The sequence below is a fragment of the Dermacentor silvarum genome, chromosome 9, assembly GCF_013339745.2.
Source record: "Dermacentor silvarum isolate Dsil-2018 chromosome 9, BIME_Dsil_1.4, whole genome shotgun sequence".
In the NCBI taxonomy this organism is placed as follows: Eukaryota; Metazoa; Arthropoda; class Arachnida; order Ixodida; family Ixodidae; genus Dermacentor; species Dermacentor silvarum.
Genome location: NC_051162.1, coordinates 72,761,481 through 72,779,982, shown reverse-complemented (window position 1 = coordinate 72,779,982; position 18,502 = coordinate 72,761,481). Strand labels below are relative to the sequence as shown.

Genomic DNA, 18,502 nt, shown 5'->3' with positions numbered 1-18,502 from the left:
CTATAGAAAGGTTGCTAACCAATAAAGTTTCGAAGTTAATACTTTCTCATATCCTTTTATGGCTGTCTTGCTGGTGCCACTGAGAGAGCTTTGAACTTGTACCAGCTCCTGCAAAGTCGCCTGCACCCTTTCATAGTTCTCAACGAACCTGTCCACTGATTTTACTCTTACTGTCCACCTCGTTGGACATAGTGGTAGCAGTAGGGTGTTCGGCCTGGAACAGTCCTGCTCGCCGGCATCATTACCCGAAGGAAGTACAACACTCGAATAAACAGCCTTCCTTTTCTTCGTTTCGAGGATTACATTGGAAACAACCTTTACAATGTTCAGAGTGTCGCCGACGACATCGCAAGTTCCTTGCGACCTCCTGGAGTGCCAAGTCTAGGCAGTGGTGACTGCAGTGCTCAAATATTGAGCGTGGTTCAGAGTCCATAATCTTTTTCTGCACGCCAGTAAATCTGCATGCCATGTTCGCGGCCCCGTCAAAACAGTGTCCCCCTATGGGTTGTGAAAGTCCAGGCGCAGACTCAAAATAATGTCCCTCACCGCTTTATACAAGGTCTCAGCTCTGCTGTCTGGTGCTTCGTACATGCCAATAAATTCCTCACGAACTTCCAGTGTACCCCGTCTACCCAACGCACACAAAATGTGAATTGCTCATTGCCTGTTACGTCGGTAGTGCCGTCAGCGATGATTCCATAAAATGAACTGCATCTGACGTCTTTGATGATGCGCCGATGAACGCTGTGCGCCATAATTTCTATGAGCTCGTTCGGTATGTCGCTGCTCCGCCATCTGGCTGCTCCAGTCATTTCTTCAAAGCAGGCACGTCTTGTGATTGTTCATCTAGCAGGTCAAGAAGCTTTTCTTCATCCTTCGCTTAATTGCCCTTGTAAAGCTTGACCTGTGCGGCATAGGTAGCGCACCGAACTCAATATTGCGCGCAGTGCCTGCCTGTCTTTCGCTTGCTGTCTGTTGCTGTGTTGAGATGCTGCACTACACGCATTGACTAGCACTGACAATTGAGTAGCACTGGCATTGAGTAGCACTGAAGCCATACTACACGCATTCCTTCTTCTCTCGACAGTTGGTGGCTTGCGGAGACGCAGTGAAATTGGCTCTTCTCATGGCGCTGAAAATTTTCGATACCCTTTACCCAATTACTGAACCTGTTGCGAATAAAACACAGTTCCACTGCTACAACACTTTTTTTCTCCTCTTTCCTTGAAGGCAATCTGACACTAATTGCAAAACACGACGTCGCGTTCATAGTCGTACGACAGCCACGTGAATTTCTCAAACCATGCATATTTACAGGACCTTCCGGTTTGGTTACATGAAAATTTGTAGCTTGTAGACATGTTTTCTGATGTCCGCCAGCACAGGTAATATTGTGCTGCATAGGCAATCGCGATATCTCTAAAAGCTTATATTTAAAAATTTTTGTTGAAACAGTCGATTTATAGCTCGTCTATAAATCGGCATATGTGTGAATAAACTGTTGGTGAAAAAAATAAAATACCCGAGTAAATAAGAAACTAATAGGCAAGAAGAGTTAAAAAAAAGGCTGTCAGCCCTTCCACTGGGGTGGAAGTGCAAGACCAGCGAAGCTGTACTATGGTGGGAATTATGTATTTCCAATTATTACTATTAAGATATGATGGTGTAATTCGTTATTTGAAATATTAAATACTAATAGGCAGGAAGAGCTGAAAAAGAAGAAACAAGAGGAAATGTAAAAGAAAAAGAAACGAGAGCTTTTAACAAAAAAAAAAGGGAACAGAAGAAAACGCCGAACTTCAGGATACGCTATTGTACCTGACTGATAGATTTCCGTTCAGCAGCGTTACCGAAGGCTGGCTGCCGTGGAGCCAAGATTGGGGCAGGTAGGCTTGGTCAATAATCTGGTTGACTTTTTTTCACAAGTTCTTCAAGAGCTTGATATTCACCACGATGCTTAATTATTTCAGGTTTGTATACTCTGGTGTTTGGGAATTTGCGGAGGCAGTCTATGAGCTGGTCATCGATCTTTTGTGCAGGTTTTCCGTATTTGCAAGAGTTGTGGTAAGTTTTGTTGGATCTTAAGAGGTAGTTTGGAAATATACAGTGTCTAGTGATTGATTGCGTGGCTTGTGTAATATTTTGTATGGTAGTGCGATGCCATGAGGGAAATGTTTCTTATCCATTGATATGTTGTTGCTCCTTCTCCGTGTGTAAGTCCATATTCCGCCGATTTTTTGTGCATCTGTTTGCGTAGTTGTGATTTAATGAACAGTTTGGTTTCTGTTATGTTGAGTGGCGTGCCTTAATTTGTAGCTTCTTAACCGGCCATCGTGTCACCTTTGTACGCCCAGTTGATCACCGGCCTTATTGAAAGCATTGGACCACACAACCACCAGTTCCAATCGCCACTAGCTCCTGTTAAACTATGAGTGATCGCGTCAGCAAATCGAGATGGAAAAAGAAAAAAAAATGCGTCAAGAAACATGCGACTAGGTATGCGAAGAGCATTCCACATGTAGTGTATAGGATTCCACTAAGCCGTGGCAGGGTCTATATATAGACAACTCGATCTCTGTTTCAACAATACTAGAGAACACAACTTGAATGTGTGCAACTATTGTGGTAGTCACTTAGATGACCATTGCAAACAGGTGGCTGTAATCGACATCTAGACCGCACAACATTCTTAAATCTAGAGAGGGGCACGTTAACGCATGAAACCATTGAGGTATTTATAAAGCGAAGCTTTCTATGTCTCACTGATTCGTCTGTGAGTGCCAAAATCTCACTGCAGAAAAGTCAACTTACACAATAGAACAATCTGCGCTTCTGCGCACACATTCATACAACACTAGAGTTTACATTAGCAGTTGTACCAATAAGAACAATAGGAACTGCAATTCCACGCTATCCAGACGAACTGTATATATCCGGATTGCATTACGCGCGTTACGCAATGCATTCCTGGCCGTCACCGTGGGCAGGCCGCGGGTGGAGCACACGGCAGAAGAGGCTGCCGTAAGCGAACGTAAGTGCGAGCGCGATCGTGCCTGTAAGGCCGATCCCGTGTATCGGCAACGGCATGCAGTCCGTGAAAGTGTGAGTGTGTGCGTGTAATCAACGGTTACATGATCTAAAACAAAAGGCTATGCAACTTAACGAAATGTGGCTTCATTCATCTTCAACGTTCAAAAAATACTATCCTAAACAAGCAATCAAATCACATATGCATCGCATCGGGTGGCTCAGCATTTCTTCGGTTCGTTGCGTGGTCGTTGGCTTTGGACTTTGATTCAGTTTGCATGGACAAAAACTTCGCGTTGAACCATCTTTCTTTTTAGAAAGGGGCTTAGATTTTTTATCAAAAAAATCAGGGATAAAAATGCATTACCACTTCATCAATTCATTTATCGCAAAGCAAACTTACATTTCTAAAAAAATATATTTAGTGGCACTTGTATGCGTAGCAAGCCATGTGTTAACGATTATCTGCAAGAAGAACTTGATGCTATAGGGTGGATCTCGATCACATGGGTATCTTGATTCCCGAATAAACTCAGTTCGAAGTTGGCGCTCGTGTTGTACATTTCAGGTGTATTCGTGTCCTCGTCTTTTTCGTGCCATTGCATCAAGGTAAACAAAACTTCGTGAATGAAATGAGAGAGCCCATGAGGCGGTGCGCGCCCTTCTTTATAACCGCGTCATCTACCGGGATCCTTCAGAGACCCTCAGTGCCAGCATAACTAGCACGACAAAAGGACCACCGTATGACCCAGACAGAGCCCTGAGAGTAGCAGCCAACCGACACAAGAGGGAACTCCGTGCGAGTGTCTCACCAGACCCAAACCCACTTCCCGTGGGTCTTCCCAGGTCGGGGCAGGTGCTGCTGCATAGACTCCGTTCCGGCTTCGTCCTCACACCCGACGTGCTGGAGCGGTGGCGGCAGTACCGGCCACGCCGGGAGAGACGCCCTCCTTTCCCTTCTCTTGACTCCCTTCCGCCGCAGGAACCTGGCCCCTCGACAGCCTAAGAGGACGAAGAAGCACCCCAGGAGCCGCACAGGTGCCCTGACTGCGGCGTGGCCACTCGACCATCCGCAGCCCATTTGTTTGGGGAGTGCCAGCGGGGCCACCACCTGAAGGCGGTGCAAGTGTCGTCCTACGAGGAGTGGATTAGGCCGGCAAGTGGATTGGCGGATTCCGACAGGGCAATTCTGGACTCGCTCTTGGGTTTCGCCAAAGACACGCAGCTTCTAGGAAGGCTCTAATTTCTCCTTCCCTCTCCCCTTCCTGTTCCACATAATAGGCCTTCGAGCCATCCTACAATACATTTTTATCATCATCATCATCAATTTGCAGCACGTAGCTGCAGCCTCACGTGCAAGCTCGCGCGAACAAACGCCGCTGGCGCGCAGCGAAGCATAGACGTAACGCGCGTAGTGATTCATTTTTATGACCGTACTTCTTGCGTAGCTTCCACATGCACCTGATGTATGAAACGGAGTATAGAATATCGGCTATCCTCGTTTGTTCTCTGATCCACACCGTTCTCTTCCTGTCCCTTAACGTTAGGCCTAACATTTTTCGTTCCATCGCTCTTTGTGCGGTCCTTAACTTGTTCTCGAGATTCTTTGTCAACCTCCAAGTTTCTGCTCCATAAGTTAGCACCGGTAGAATGTAATGATTGTACACTTTTCTTTTCAACGACAGTGGTAAGCTCCCAGTCAGGATTTGGCAATGCGCCTGCCATACGCACTCCAACCCAATTTTATTCGTCTGTAAATTTCTTTCTCATGATCAGGGTCCCCTGTGAGTAATTGACCTAGATAAACGTACTCCTTTACAGACTCCAGAGGCTGACTGGCGATCCTGGATTCTTGTTCCCTTGCCAGGCTATTGAAGATTATCTTTGTCCTCTGCATAATAACCTTTAACCCCAATCTTACACTTTCTCGGTTAAGGTGCTCAATCATTTGCTGTAATTCGTCCCCGCGTTATTGCTGAATAGGACAATGCCATCTGCCAACCGAAGGCTGCTGAGGTATTCAGCCGTTGATCCTCACTCCTAAGCCTTCCCAGTCTAAGAGCTTGAATACTTCTCTAAGCATTCAGTGAATAGCATCGGAGAGATTGTGTCTCCTTGCCTGACCCCCTTTTTGATAGGTATCTTTATACTTTTCTTATGGAGAATAAAAGTTGCTGTGCAATCCTTGTAGATATATTTGCCAAGATATTCACGTATGCATCCTGTACTACTTGATTACACAATGCCTCTATGACTGCTGGTCATAAATGTTTTTTTCATGATCTATGAAAGCCATATAGAGAGGTTGATTGTACTCTGCAGATTTCTCTATTACCTGATTTATGACATGGATATGATCCATCGCAGAATATCCCTTCTTGAAGCCAGCCTGTTCTCTTGGTTGGCTGAAGTCAAGTGTTGCCCTGATTCTATTGGAAGTTATCTTCGTCAATATTTTGTACAATACTGAAAGCAAGGTAATGTGTCTATAATTCTTCAATTGTTTAACGCCTCCCTTCTTATGAATGATGTTGGCGTTCTTCCAGCTCTCTGGTACACTTGAAGTCGCGAGGCATTGTGTATAAAGGGCTTAAAATTTTTCAAGCATGATATCTCCTCCATCTGTGATTAAATCGATTGTTATTCCATCTTCTCCAGCCGTTTTTCCCCTGGTCATGTCTTTCAAGGCCCTTCTAACTTCATCGCTAGTTAAAGAAGGAGCCTCTGTATCCGGTTCATCACTATTTCGAATGAAAGTAGCTTGGCTGTTTTGGGCACTGTACGGGTCAGTATAGAATTGTTCCGCTGCTTTTACTATGTCATCGAAATTGCTGATATTACCCTGCTTATCTTTCAGTGCATACATTTTGTCTTGTCCTATGCCAAGTTTTCTTCGGACTGATTTCATGATGCGTCCATATTTTACTACTTCCTCAATATTTTCCACATTATAATTTCGGATATCCCTTACTTTCTTCTTATTGATCAGTTTCAACAGTTCAGCGAATTCTATGTGATCTCTCGAGTTTGACACTTTCATGTTTTGCCGTTTCTTTATTAGGTCCTTTGTTACTTGAGAGAGCTTACCTACTGGTTGCCTTGGTGCCTTACCTCCCACTTCAATTGCTGGTTCTGAAATCAACATAGTTACGGTTTCATTTATTACCTCTATGTTATCTTGATCTTCCTGTTCTAAAGCTGCATATTTGTTTGCGAGCAGCAGCCTGAATTGGTATGCTTTTACCCTTACTAGGTCTAGGCTGGCCTGTTTCTTCGCGACTAATTTTATTCTTTCTCTCTTCAAATTGGGAGAAATCCTAGACGTTACTAACCTATGGTCTCTGCACTTTACCCTCCCTAACACTTCTACATCCTGCACTATGCTGGGATCGGCAGAGAGTATGAAATCTATTTCTTTTCTTGTTTCTCCATTAGGGCTTTTCCAGGTCCACTTCTTTTTGCTATGCTTTCTGAAGAAGGTATTCATTATTCGGAGCCTATTCTTTTCCGCGAATTCTACCAAGATCTCTCCTCTATTTTGCCTAGAACCGACGCCGTAGTTGCCAATTGCTTGCTCACCAGCATGCCTTTTACACACTTTTGCATTGAAGTCGCCCATGACAACCGTATACTGAGTTTGCACCTTTCTCATCGCTAATTGAACATCTTCATAAAACTGTCCTATTTCTTCAACGTCGTGTCTGGAGGTTGGGGCGTAGGTTTGTGCTACCTTCATTCTATACTTCCTATTAAGCTTTATTACGACGACTGATACCCTCTCATTTATGCTGTAGAATTCATCAATCTTGCCCGATATGTCCTTATGGACTGAAAATCCTACTCCGAATGCTCTCTTATCTGGAAGACCTCTGTAGCAGAGGACGTGGCCGTTAGTCCGCACTGTATAAGCCTTACCAGTTCTTCTAACCTCACTAAGGCCAATAATATCCTAGACAATACCTTCAAATAGCCCTGCTAAGCTAGCCTCACTCGATAGGGTGCGCGTGTTGAACGTTGCCAAGTTCAGTTTCCAGTGGCGGTATGTCCGGATCCATAGATTCTTAGCACCTTCTGCCGCGTCGCAGGTCTCGCTCGTAGATGCTCCGCAGCCACTGCAGGACTGAGGGCCATGGGTTAATTGTAGGAGTTATGAAGAAGGTAGCTTCCGAATACTACACCTGGGAGGCCAATATTCCTGTTTTGGTGAGGGAGTGACTTTGTTGAGGTTTAGTGAACCTTCCTAATTTTGTTGCACCTGGACTAGTATAGACCTATTAGCTCTCAGTGATATTTTTTTTTTTTTGCCGGTGTTAGCTCCGTGGCTGAAAATGTGGTGGACTGGAGGAGGATTCGACTTACGACCTTCAGATTAGAAGCCGGGTGTTCTACCTCTGCTCCACGCCACAAACTCAGGGGATCTTTAACGTGCCCCAAATTCACGAGAGACGGGCGTCTTTGCATTTCGCCCCCATCGAAAGGTGGTCGCCACGACCGGGATTCGATCCCGCGACTTTGTTCTTTATTAGCAACGCAACACTACGGTGTCTAGAAGGGGGAGGTGAGAGCAACGGCGGCGGCGGAGTGCTGCAAGCAATCATTACAGCAGCGGCGGCGGCGCTGCAGTCGACAGCAAGATCGCTCCCCGGGCGCGGAAGCACGGCGGCATGGCGGTTGGTGCCGCGGGTTTCGAAGCGGGGGTTTCTGTTCGCAATTAGCGGTTGCATATTTGACATAGCTATCGTTAAGCTAATGCATACCGTGCCTTGTTAGTAGAGACAATAAATTAACTATCAGCTATCCTCTGATGAGCGGTTAAGTGGTAAAATGCATTAGATTCGGGCACGTCACGGCCGGCACAAATACTTTTCGCTCGTCTCGCTCGCACGCGTTCTACGTGCTTTCCCGAATCGTCGGGAGTGAAAAAAAAAAGGATGATTTCAGCTAATGCGAAGAAGATTATGCTAGTGGTGTGGGTAAAAAAAGCTGCACCGATTTCTAGGCTCGCAGTGAAGAGCTCCTTAGGTCATAATACTGCGACGCACTGCATCCTGCTCGTCAAATTGGTTAATACCAATATATGACGCTTTAGAAATCATTCCACATAGGAGTTAAGTAAACAAACCTATTATTGCGATAGCAATTATATGGACACTCCAAAGCAGATTTCTGCCGTCGTCGTCGCCGTCGCCGTTGCCGTGAGGTTCCGTATGACGTCAGTGGAGATGAAATCGTCGCCGATGATGATGATGATAAGTGGTTCTTGAGGGAAAGGGAAAGGTTGGCGCTATCTTCTGCAGCCCTTGAGGGAGCACGGCTCAGCGCCAACGGGGAGGGGTAAGTGGGAGCGAAAGAAGGGATAAAGTGGAGTCGCCATGGCTGGGCGAAGCAAAACCGGCAGGCATAGGCGGCACGTATCAAGCCGAGATGGAAGGCCTTGGTGTGCCGCAGAGTCTGCAGGGGTGTTGTGCCAGGCTGGTCAGGCCCGGGGTGGGGTGGGAGGCCGTGAGGCCTTCCCGCTTGTAGAAATGTCCTTAGAGGTGTGCGGAGAACACTGACGAGTCAAGGAACTCCACGACGCCTTGAAGTGCAGAAAGGTGGTGTCGGCCGGGGAAGAGGAGATCTTCCTCCTTGCCAGAGGGGAGGCCCAGGCGGCGGAACTCCTGCAGCGTCGCCGCGCGCCGAACGCTGTATGTGCGAGTGAAAGGGCGCGAGGGACGCGCGCTTTCACGGGGAGTGAACGCACGGCGAAGAAAAAACGCGCGTTCTGCGCCGTGCTCCCTTAAGGGCTGCAGAAGTCTTTTTCCTCCTTTACAATCACCATATATGTATATATAGAACAAACGCACCTTCTTCCGACGCGCGAAAGGTCGTGGCGGGGAGGGGGGAGGGGGAGGGAAGGGAGGCGACGTTTAGCTGCGGCATCAAGTGCCTTTTTATATCAGAGGCTCCGGCAACAGTCACCAACGCCGTACGCATTTTGTGCGAACGCGGGCAAAACGCCGACGGCGTCGACACCAGTTCTGCGTGTTGCCGGTTGCTGCTGCATGTCCAAGGGTATACACCTGATAAAGCTACTATCATTACTCCATATAGCTCTCTACAAATATGCTATCGCAATTGATGCTTCGCCTTTCAGGTGAAACTGCGACAACTTTTTTAGTCGCTGATGAACTAGAACGGCGGGGACATGAAGAATACTCAAAATGACGACATACAGCACTTGATTATATGATCAATTATACAGGGTGTCCTAACTATGATGTAACAAAATTTTAAAATATGCAAATGCGCCGTAGCTGTATAGAACCAAGGCAATGTTTGCCGTCGCTTGTAGATACTCAGATTATTTTTGCATTTCGCCTAATTACATAATTTGTCTTCATTATTTATCAACTTCTCAAATATTATAATTAGATGAAAAGTGTCAACGTGAACATTGTAGAGCAACTTGAAAAACTACCGATACAGTTTTCTGTAGCTCAATACGTGCTACATAAAAGCGTTTTTCCAAGCGTGAAAGAAGCCCGCGAATACACGCAATTGCCGCGCAACTGGCCGCTCCAGGCACTTTGCGTGTATTCGCTGGCTTCTTTCACGCTCGGAAAAACATTTTTATGTAGCACGTATTGAGCAAAAGAAAGTTGTATCGGTAGATTATTAAGTTGTTCTACAATTTTCACGTTGACACTTTTCATCTAATTGTAATATTTGAGAAGTTGATTAATTAAGGCTAATTATGTAATTAAGCGGAATGTAAAAAATAATCGGAGTATCTACAAGCGACGGCAAACAACATTGCCTTGGTTCTGTCCAGCTACGGGGCATTAGGATATTTTTAAATCTTGTTGCATGATAGTTGGGACACGCTGTAGATGATTCCACTGGGGTTCGAAGTGCAGCTCGCAGATCTTCCAAGTCCTGTTTAAGGCCTTATAAGCACGGGGCCCGGGGCGCTGCCACGCTTTAAGTGCCTCATCGTCATCAGGCAACGAGAAAAGGGATGTTTTTTTTTCTGCTTTTCTAGCAGAAACATAGCCTGTTGTGCAGCCCGGCGCAAAACAGTGCGTCTGTCGTTTCATGCGACTTGCCATGGCTTCTTACGGCATGGCAACGTGTAAAACTATTGTCACCACAAGGAGGTACAACTGCACAGCGTGAATGCAAACAGAAATGAGCCGTGGAGCTAAAAGCACCGAACAGAACCATGCAAACCGAGCACACTTGCTAGCTCCGGCAGCAGCCAAACTACCGCGGAGGCATCTTAGTGTCGACGCGCGCGCCACCACTCGGCATCATTAATCACTGCAACACGCGCCGCGCTCTCCGACGGCTGCGTTGCTCCCACCTCCCCCTTCTAGCCACCGTAGCAACACTATAGCCGCTAAGCCACCGCGGCGGATTGAAAGAGAGCATTTATTCTGCGTGCAGTTTTATTGCGATAGCAATTATATGGACACTCCAAAGCAGATTTCTGCCGTCGCCGTTGCCGTGAGGTTCCGTATGACGTCAATGGAGATGAAATCGTCGCCGCGCGCCGCCGAACGCTGTATGTGCGAGTGAAAGGGTGCGAGGGACGCGCTCTTTCACGGGGAGTGAACCCACGGCGGAAAACAAACGCGCGTTCTGCGCCGTGCTTCCTTAAGGGCTGCAGAAGTAGGCGTCTCTTTCCTCCTTTACAATCACCATATATGTAGAGCAAACGCGCCTTCTTCCGACGCGCTAAAGGCGGTGGGGGGGAGGGGGGGAGGGAAGGGAGGTGACTTTTAGCTGCGGCACCAAGTGCCTATTTATATCAGAGGCTCCGGCACCAGTCAGCAACGCCGCACGCATTTTGTGCGAACGCGGGCAAAACGCCGACGGCGCCGACATTAGTTCTGCGTGTTGCCGGTGCTGCTGCATGTCCAAAAAGCTACTATCATTTACTCCGTATAGCTCTCTACAAATTTGCTATCGCAATTAATGCTTCGCCTTTCAGGTGAAACTGCGACCACTTTTTGTCCTGCTCTGCGGCCGCGCTTTGGCAACAGCATTGACCGACGCCTTCAAAGGCAAGCACGCGCCACCACGTGAAAAGCATCTTTTTCTTCTTTTATACAGCGCAGCCAGCAACAAAACTTGGTTGAAAGCTTCTTTATTAGTTGAGTAATACAAAACGAGACAAATAAAAAATGTACTTTTTTACGTGAAAATCGTGATTTATCCCGGCATGTTCTCTTAAAAGCCTGCTTTTTGGACAATCGCCGTAAAGGTTAAGCGCAAAGGGACAAACGAGGAAACGGAAGCACGCGCCGCGAGACACCACGCGAGTCTATGCTTTGAAAGAAGTGGGTGCGAGCCATAACGGAGGTGCATCATCATCATCATCATCAAGAAGGCAACAACCGCATCGATCGCCAGCATATATATATATATATACTACCCGGTTCTTGGCCAATCCCCCAGAGTGGGTATGTGCCAGTAACTCCAAGGCTCTACATCTACATCTACATCTACGCCAGCATATCGAATACGTGTGAGTGTGTCGGCGTCGCGTAGCGTCTGGACGGCTTGGGTTCAAGGCAAAGTGCGCAGCACGGAGTCGCCGGGACGCCTTACCTGCACCGCTGCGCCAAAAACGACTGTGGCCACACCTGCGGCCTGCACCGAGCTTGAGGCGATTCACCATGAGCCTCGGCCAGACCTGATGACGTCTGGACCGGCCGGAAAATTCAGCCTGGGACAAGGCAAGTACATCTCGAGAGGACGGGGCGAGATTTCTTCGTCATCGCCAGTTATACCAGGGAGCGGACTGCATGGCGTCCGTCCTACAGACAGCCAGTACGCCGTATGTCCTCCGAACGCCGGGAATGGCCCTGAAAGTCGGTCCGGGACAAGCGAACCCATCGCTAAAGAATGCGGCAGAGATCTTCCCTCGCAGCGTTTGCGCACAGCAGGTGAGCCTACATCCCGCCTGCAGACGTCCTCGAGCTCGCCAGTCATCGGGACGCCTGCAGCTCCAAACGAAGTCGGCCCTGGACAAAGCGACTATATCGATACAAGATGCGGCGATGGTTCTCCCTCACCGTCTGTACTTCCAGGACGCGGGCTGACGTCTTTCCCCCAGAGAGCCTTGAGCGTGTAAGTCCTCCGGACGCAGGGAGCTGCCAAGTAAGTCGGCACGGGAGAAGACACGTATATCACAAGAGGACGCGGCAGAGGTCATCGGCCGCCCGTACACGGAGGAGGTGGGCCGGCGTCCATGACGACATCGGCGTGGAGCTTGCCAGTCCTCAAGTATATCACAAGAGGACGCGGCAGAGGTCATCGGGCACCCGTACATGGAGGAGGTGGGCCGGCGTCCATCCCAACATCGGCGTGGAGCTTGCCAGTCCTCAACTATATCACAAGAAGACGCGGCAGAGGTCATCGGCCACCCGTACACGGAGGTGGGCCGGCGTCCATCACGACATCGGCGTGGAGCTTGTCAGACCTCAAGTATATCACAAGAGGACGCAGCAGAGGTCATCGGCCACCCGTACACGGAGGAGGTGGGCCGGCGTCCATCCCGACATCGGCGTGGAGCTTGCAGTCCTCAAGTATATCACAAGAAGACGCGGCAGAGGTCATCAGCCGCCCGTACACGGAGGAGGTGGGCCGGCGTCCATCACGACATCGGCGTGGAGCTTGCCAGTTCTCAAGTATATTACAAGAGGACGCGGCAGAGGTCATCGGCCACCCGTACACGAAGGTGGGCCGGCGTCCATCACGACATCGGCGTGGAGCTTGCCAGTCCTCAAGTATATCACAATAGGACGTGGCAGAGGTCATCGACCACCCGTACACGGAAGAGGTGGGCCGGCGTCCATCACGACATCGGCGTGGAGCTTGCCAGTCCTCAAGTATATCACAAGAGTACGCGGCAGAGGCCATCGGCCACCCGTACATGGAGGAGGTGGGCCGGCGTCCATCCCGACATTGGCGTGGAGCTTGCCAGTTCTCAAGTATATTACAAGAAGACGCGGCAGAGGTCATCGGCCACCCGTACACGGAGGTGGGCCGGCGTCCATCACGACATCGGCGTGGAGCTTGTCAGTCCTCAAGTATATCACAATAGGACGTGGCAGAGGTCATCGACCACCCGTACACGGAAGAGGTGGGCCGGCGTCCATCACGACATCGGCGTGGAGCTTGCCAGTCCTCAAGTATATCACAAGAGTACGCGGCAGAGGCCATCGGCCACCCGTACACGGAGGAGGTGGGCCGGCGTCCATCCCGACATCGGCGTGGAGCTTGCCAGTCAAGTATATCACAAGAAGACGCGGCAGAGGTCATCAGCCGCCCGTACACAGAGGAGGTGGGCCGGCGTCCATCACGACATCGGCGTGGAGCTTGTCAGTTCTCAAGTATATCACAAGAGGACGCGGCAGAGGTCATCGGCCACCCGTACACGGAGGAGGTGGGCCGGCGACCATCACGGCATCGGCGTGGAGCATGCCTGTCTTCCGGACTCCGGGAATGGTGGACGATTTTACTGTGACACCATTAAGCGCTCGAATGAACTCCTATAAGTATTCTTTTTCCCCAGAACGATTACAGATTGGAAGAATCTTATAATGAAGAAGTATCACAAACGTCACTACAAATGTTTGAAAGCTATCTTTATTTCTTAACATCGTTTGTACTATATTATATCCTTGCGTTGCATTTAATTGTGTCTTATATTTTTGCATTTCTCTAACTTGATCTTGACTTATGATTTATTTATGAGTTGATTTATGATTTCTTTTGGAATCCTGTTTGCTCTTTCCAACGGTTCTTTACTTTTATATTACATGCCATCTGCCATACCATGCTGAATACGCCGGTTCTCGTCCGATCCCCGAAGCTAAGCAGCATTGGGCTCGGTCAGTACTTGGGAGGGACACCACCTGGGAACACCGAGTGCTGATGGCACCCTTCTTTTTTGGCGCTGAGCCGTGCTCCCTCAAGGGCTGCAGAAGATAGCGCCAACCTTTCCCTTTCCCCACGAACCACTTACTATATTACAAGCCCACTCTGCTAAGGTCTTGTAAAAGATCGCAGTATAAATAAAATACAGGGCCAGGAAATACTTCCGGTAAAAGAATATAAATAACCTTGGTATATGGATAAACGAAGGCAACAGATATTTGGAAATACAGGAAAACGCAACAGCAAAGAGGAAGAGAAATGCGTCCATAATGAAAAACAGAGCGCCATGGGGATACAATAGCTATACGAGGTGCCCCGGGGTATGTGGAAAGGTGTAATGGTTCCAGGATTTACATTTCAAAATGCGGTTGCATCACTGTTTCAAATGCTTGAAGTCAGTAGTACAATCAGGACTCTATGGCCACCAAAGGTCAGTGGGACGCCTCACATTGGGCGCTCACGGGAAGACTACAAATGAAGCTGTGCAGGGTGATACGGGCTGGACAAGTTTTGAAGTGAGGGAAGCTCAGAGTAAAATTGATTATGAAGAACGACTGAGGAATATGGAATAAATTAAATGGGCAGGGAGAGTGTTCCAATATTTGTACAGGAAACACACTGATTCACAGTGGAGGAAGATAACTATAGGAAGCTTACCAGCAAGTGCGCGATCGGTACAGTAACATAAGGTAACATGACAACAAAGAATGTCACGCGCAAAGTCAAAGAGGCTAAGACCATCTCATGGTTGCCGGCAATGGAAAAGAAACCTTCTATGAGTAACTACTTAACGAAAAAAAAACCGAAATCAGGAAATAAACAATTACGATAACTCCAAAGGGAAGCACTCTACTTTCCGAAGCGAGATCAGGATGCCTTAGAACGCGCACTTATAAAACGAGGTACAATACGGAAGAAGAAGCGCTTGCTGCGAATGTGCTTGCTGCGTAATGCTTGCTAGAATGTGATGATATTTGCCCAGCGGTCTATTTATGCTATTCTGTCCTCCTTGAAGCCCTTGGGTTCAGCGGGAGCAGGGTGGGAGTAAACATGTTCACAAAGGATATTAGTAAGAGGCAATTGGAAGTTTCGCGGGAAGTAGGGAGACGACCAACAACGGAGGCGTAGAAAAACAAATTTCCCAATAAGGGTTCAGAAACTTTGGTGATGAAAATTCGTTGAGTTTCTCTATTTTCCCCCCTTTTTTAAGTACGTAAGACATTGGGCAAAACAATAACAAGAGCTTGGTGGCCCAAGCCACCGCCCCGGTCTAAAGGGGACGATCATATATCATCCATCCATCTATCCATCCCATCCAGAGAGAACATTTCACGCGTTCGTGGCGACGTCACATCCGTTGCAGGAAGTTGATGGTGGATCCGCAGATCCCGGCATAAAACCGTGGAGGAAGGAAAAAGTTAGGAGAGCATTACGTCACGCATTCAGCCTTGGCAAGCGAATGCTCCGTGACGCCAGTCCCTTTGCTCAGTGTCGGCTAAACGCGCGACCGCTTGAGTCGAGATCACAGAGCAAGAATCGAGGTTTGCGAGACGTTTGGTTTCGAATGGACATTGAGGAAGGCAAATGCGAATGGGCAAAGTCAACCGTGAGTATTAAAACCTACCCCGCGCTCTGACGTTTCCTCCGTGCTCTGACGTTTTCCCCGCGTGTTGGGACGACACACTTGGCTTCAATAGCGTTGCGCGATGCTCCCTCTTATCTTTTTCCTTCCTCCATGCAAAAGCACTGGTCACAGCCAATCAACGGGAGGCGCTCACCGCGTATGTGGGCCGCTGGATTTCTACGCATCCGTACATGGAGGAAGGAAAAAGTTAGGAGAGAGCATGAAGTCACGCAGCCAGCCTTGTCAAGCGAACGCTCCGTAACGCCAGCCCTTTGTTCAGTGTCGGCCCAACACGTGACCTCTTGAGTCGAGATCACGGAGCAAGAATGGAGATTTTCCGAGACCTTTGGTGCCCGGTGTTTAAAAAAAAATCAATTCGCACTTGTTTGGGTGTCCTGCCGCAGCGCTGCATGCAGAGCGGGAGCCTTCAAATTTTTTTATCACGCGTTAGACGTGACTATTACGTACGTGTTGGGCCGACACGCCTGGCTTCAATCGCGTTGCGCGGTGCCCCCTCCTAACTTTTTGCTTCCTCCATGCATCCGTAAAACCAAAAGAAACGCTAAAGTAGCGTTATTCTTGTCAGTGTGCAGGCACCTCCTCTCTCGTGCGTTTTTGTACATTGTAAATCAAGTTGAGGTGCGAAGCCCGTTTGAGCGGTCATGGCCCTTGGCAAGAAACACGGTGGCCGGAAAGATGGGCTTCTGCAGTGATCCTGCTAGGACACACCAGGGTGGTGGACGGTTCGTAGCAGTACAGTAGGAGAGATTCGAGAGAAGGAAAAAAAATCAGAGCCCTTCCATGCACTATGTGAAGATGGAAACCCAGCGAAGCTACTGGTTTTGTTTAATTATATTAATTTTTTTAATTTGGTGGGTATGTTAAATGGTTGAAAAGACAACACATAACTTAGTTGCATCCCCGCGTGCCGTATGCTGTATGTGCGAGGTTCTTCGAAAGCGAGTTTAGGCGACTAGATTCACACCACCTTGCACCATCGGCCGCAGCACGTTGGGCCGCTGCGCGTTCGGCTTCTCGTCGCTTTCGCATCCATTGACGCTGTTGAGCGCGCCGGCGCTCCTGAATGGAAGGCGCGCGCCGCTCTTCCTCTTCGGAGTGAGCGACAGGGGTCTTACCCACACCAAGCCCAAGGCGAAACTGATCGCGTCACCAAGAAAATGGCTATGTCAAGAGAGAATGACAGCTATTGGATGGTAGACTATTACGGTTTATCACTGACGTTTCGACACGCATCGTCATAGGCGACAGTGTTCATTGCTACGACGCATTGTTTTTGTCTCTTGAGTCCCACGTGTGACAGGGGTAGTTCAAGGGCGCATTACAGGTCTCCGAGCCCACTGGGGTATGTGCCATTGAGCTCGGACCCTTTCTGCACTATCACCAGGATCGGCCCACTTGTTTTTTGTCAACAACTCGGACTCATTTTAACCGTTAATGGCCCCGTGCCGCAGAAAATCCGGCGTCGCATAAGCGCCTGCTTCGTTGGCGGAAATAATCATGCCGAATCACATCCTCCCGAACCTCCCAGACCGGGCAGGCCCTGCAAGAGCAGTAGCGCACCCAGGATCTCTGCCAAGGGGGGGGGGGGGGGGGTTGCATTTTTGTGGTGAGGGACGGAAGCAAGCACTTTGCATAATATCCAATTTCCTTGGTTTAGCCAGAGGAATACAACAGCAAATGAAATGCCTAAAAATTATAATAATATGATGACAGCAAGGATGCCGACGATGTTTATTTCTTCAGCGTTTTACTCAAAGTAATGTAAGAGTGAAAGCATATGTAATTAAATACAAGGCAGTGAGAGCGTTTTTGTCAATCAGGAAAATTCGACCTCAAGGCACCTCCTGAATTGTAATGACAATGTGAACAGAGCACTGAAGGTACACGTTGGACTGCTGGGGCTGGACACGTGGGAGGGGGGGTTAACTCGGCCTCAGGTGGGGGTTACAACACCCCCCCCCCGACGGTGCGCCACTGCGCAAGACGTTAGCTAATTTCGCAAAGTAAAATCCGTCAGAACTATAACCACAACCTACAGACGAGATAGCGTCGACGTGTAATTTGAATACACGAGAAAAAAAGCCTGATACGCACCCAAGGATCGTTGAATGCTATCGCGTTGCACTCTTGAAAGCGAAACTTAAGGGTCCTGCAAATTTTTTCCCCCAGATCCTAGCCATAGACAGCTTCGTTGTAAAATTCGGAAAAGTAACTGATGTAACACTGAGTACGAATATGGAATATGTAAAGAATGAATTTGCTTTTGGTTTTTTAAAATTTGCAGCCCGTCGCCGCAGCGTCACGTGCAAGCTCGCGCGAGCAAACGCTCCTGGCGCGCAGCGAAGCATAGACGGAACGCGCGCAGTGATTCATTTTAATGACCGTACTACAGTATTTTCTAAATATGGCGCGGGTGCAACAGACTCACGGGGCTGGCCACGAAGGCGCTTTGCAGCGGCTGTATATCTGACACCGTATTTGCTAAATATGGCATGGGTACAAAAGGCTCACGGGGCTGGCCACGAAGGCGCTTTGCAGCGGCTGTATATCTGACACCGTATTTGCTAAATATGGCGTCGGTGCAACATGCTCACGGGGCTGGCCACGAAGGCGCTTTGCAGCGGCTGTATATCTGACACCGTATTTACTAAATATGGCATGGGTACAGAAGGCTCACGGGGCTGGCCACGAAGGCGCTTTGCAGCGGCTGTATATCTGACATCGTATTTGCTAAATATGGCATGGGTACAAAAGGCTCACGGGGCTGGCCACGAAGGCGCTTTGCAGCGGCTGTATATCTGACACCGTATTTTCTAAATATGGCGTCGGTGCAACATGCTCACGGGGCTGGCCACGAAGGCGCTTTGCAGCGACTGTATATCTGACACCGTATTTACTAAA

At 48.6% G+C, this 18,502-nt stretch overlaps 1 protein-coding gene and 1 pseudogene across 1 annotated transcript in view; one reads left to right on the top strand and one right to left on the bottom strand.

Moving 5' to 3' along the window:
- Positions 1 to 18,502, bottom strand: part of LOC119465313 (protein Mpv17) — a 63,576-nt gene that overhangs the window by 23,801 nt on the left and 21,273 nt on the right. The gene's annotated exons all lie outside the window — the stretch shown is intronic.
- LOC119465380 (5S ribosomal RNA) lies at positions 13,841 to 13,959 on the top strand (annotated as a pseudogene).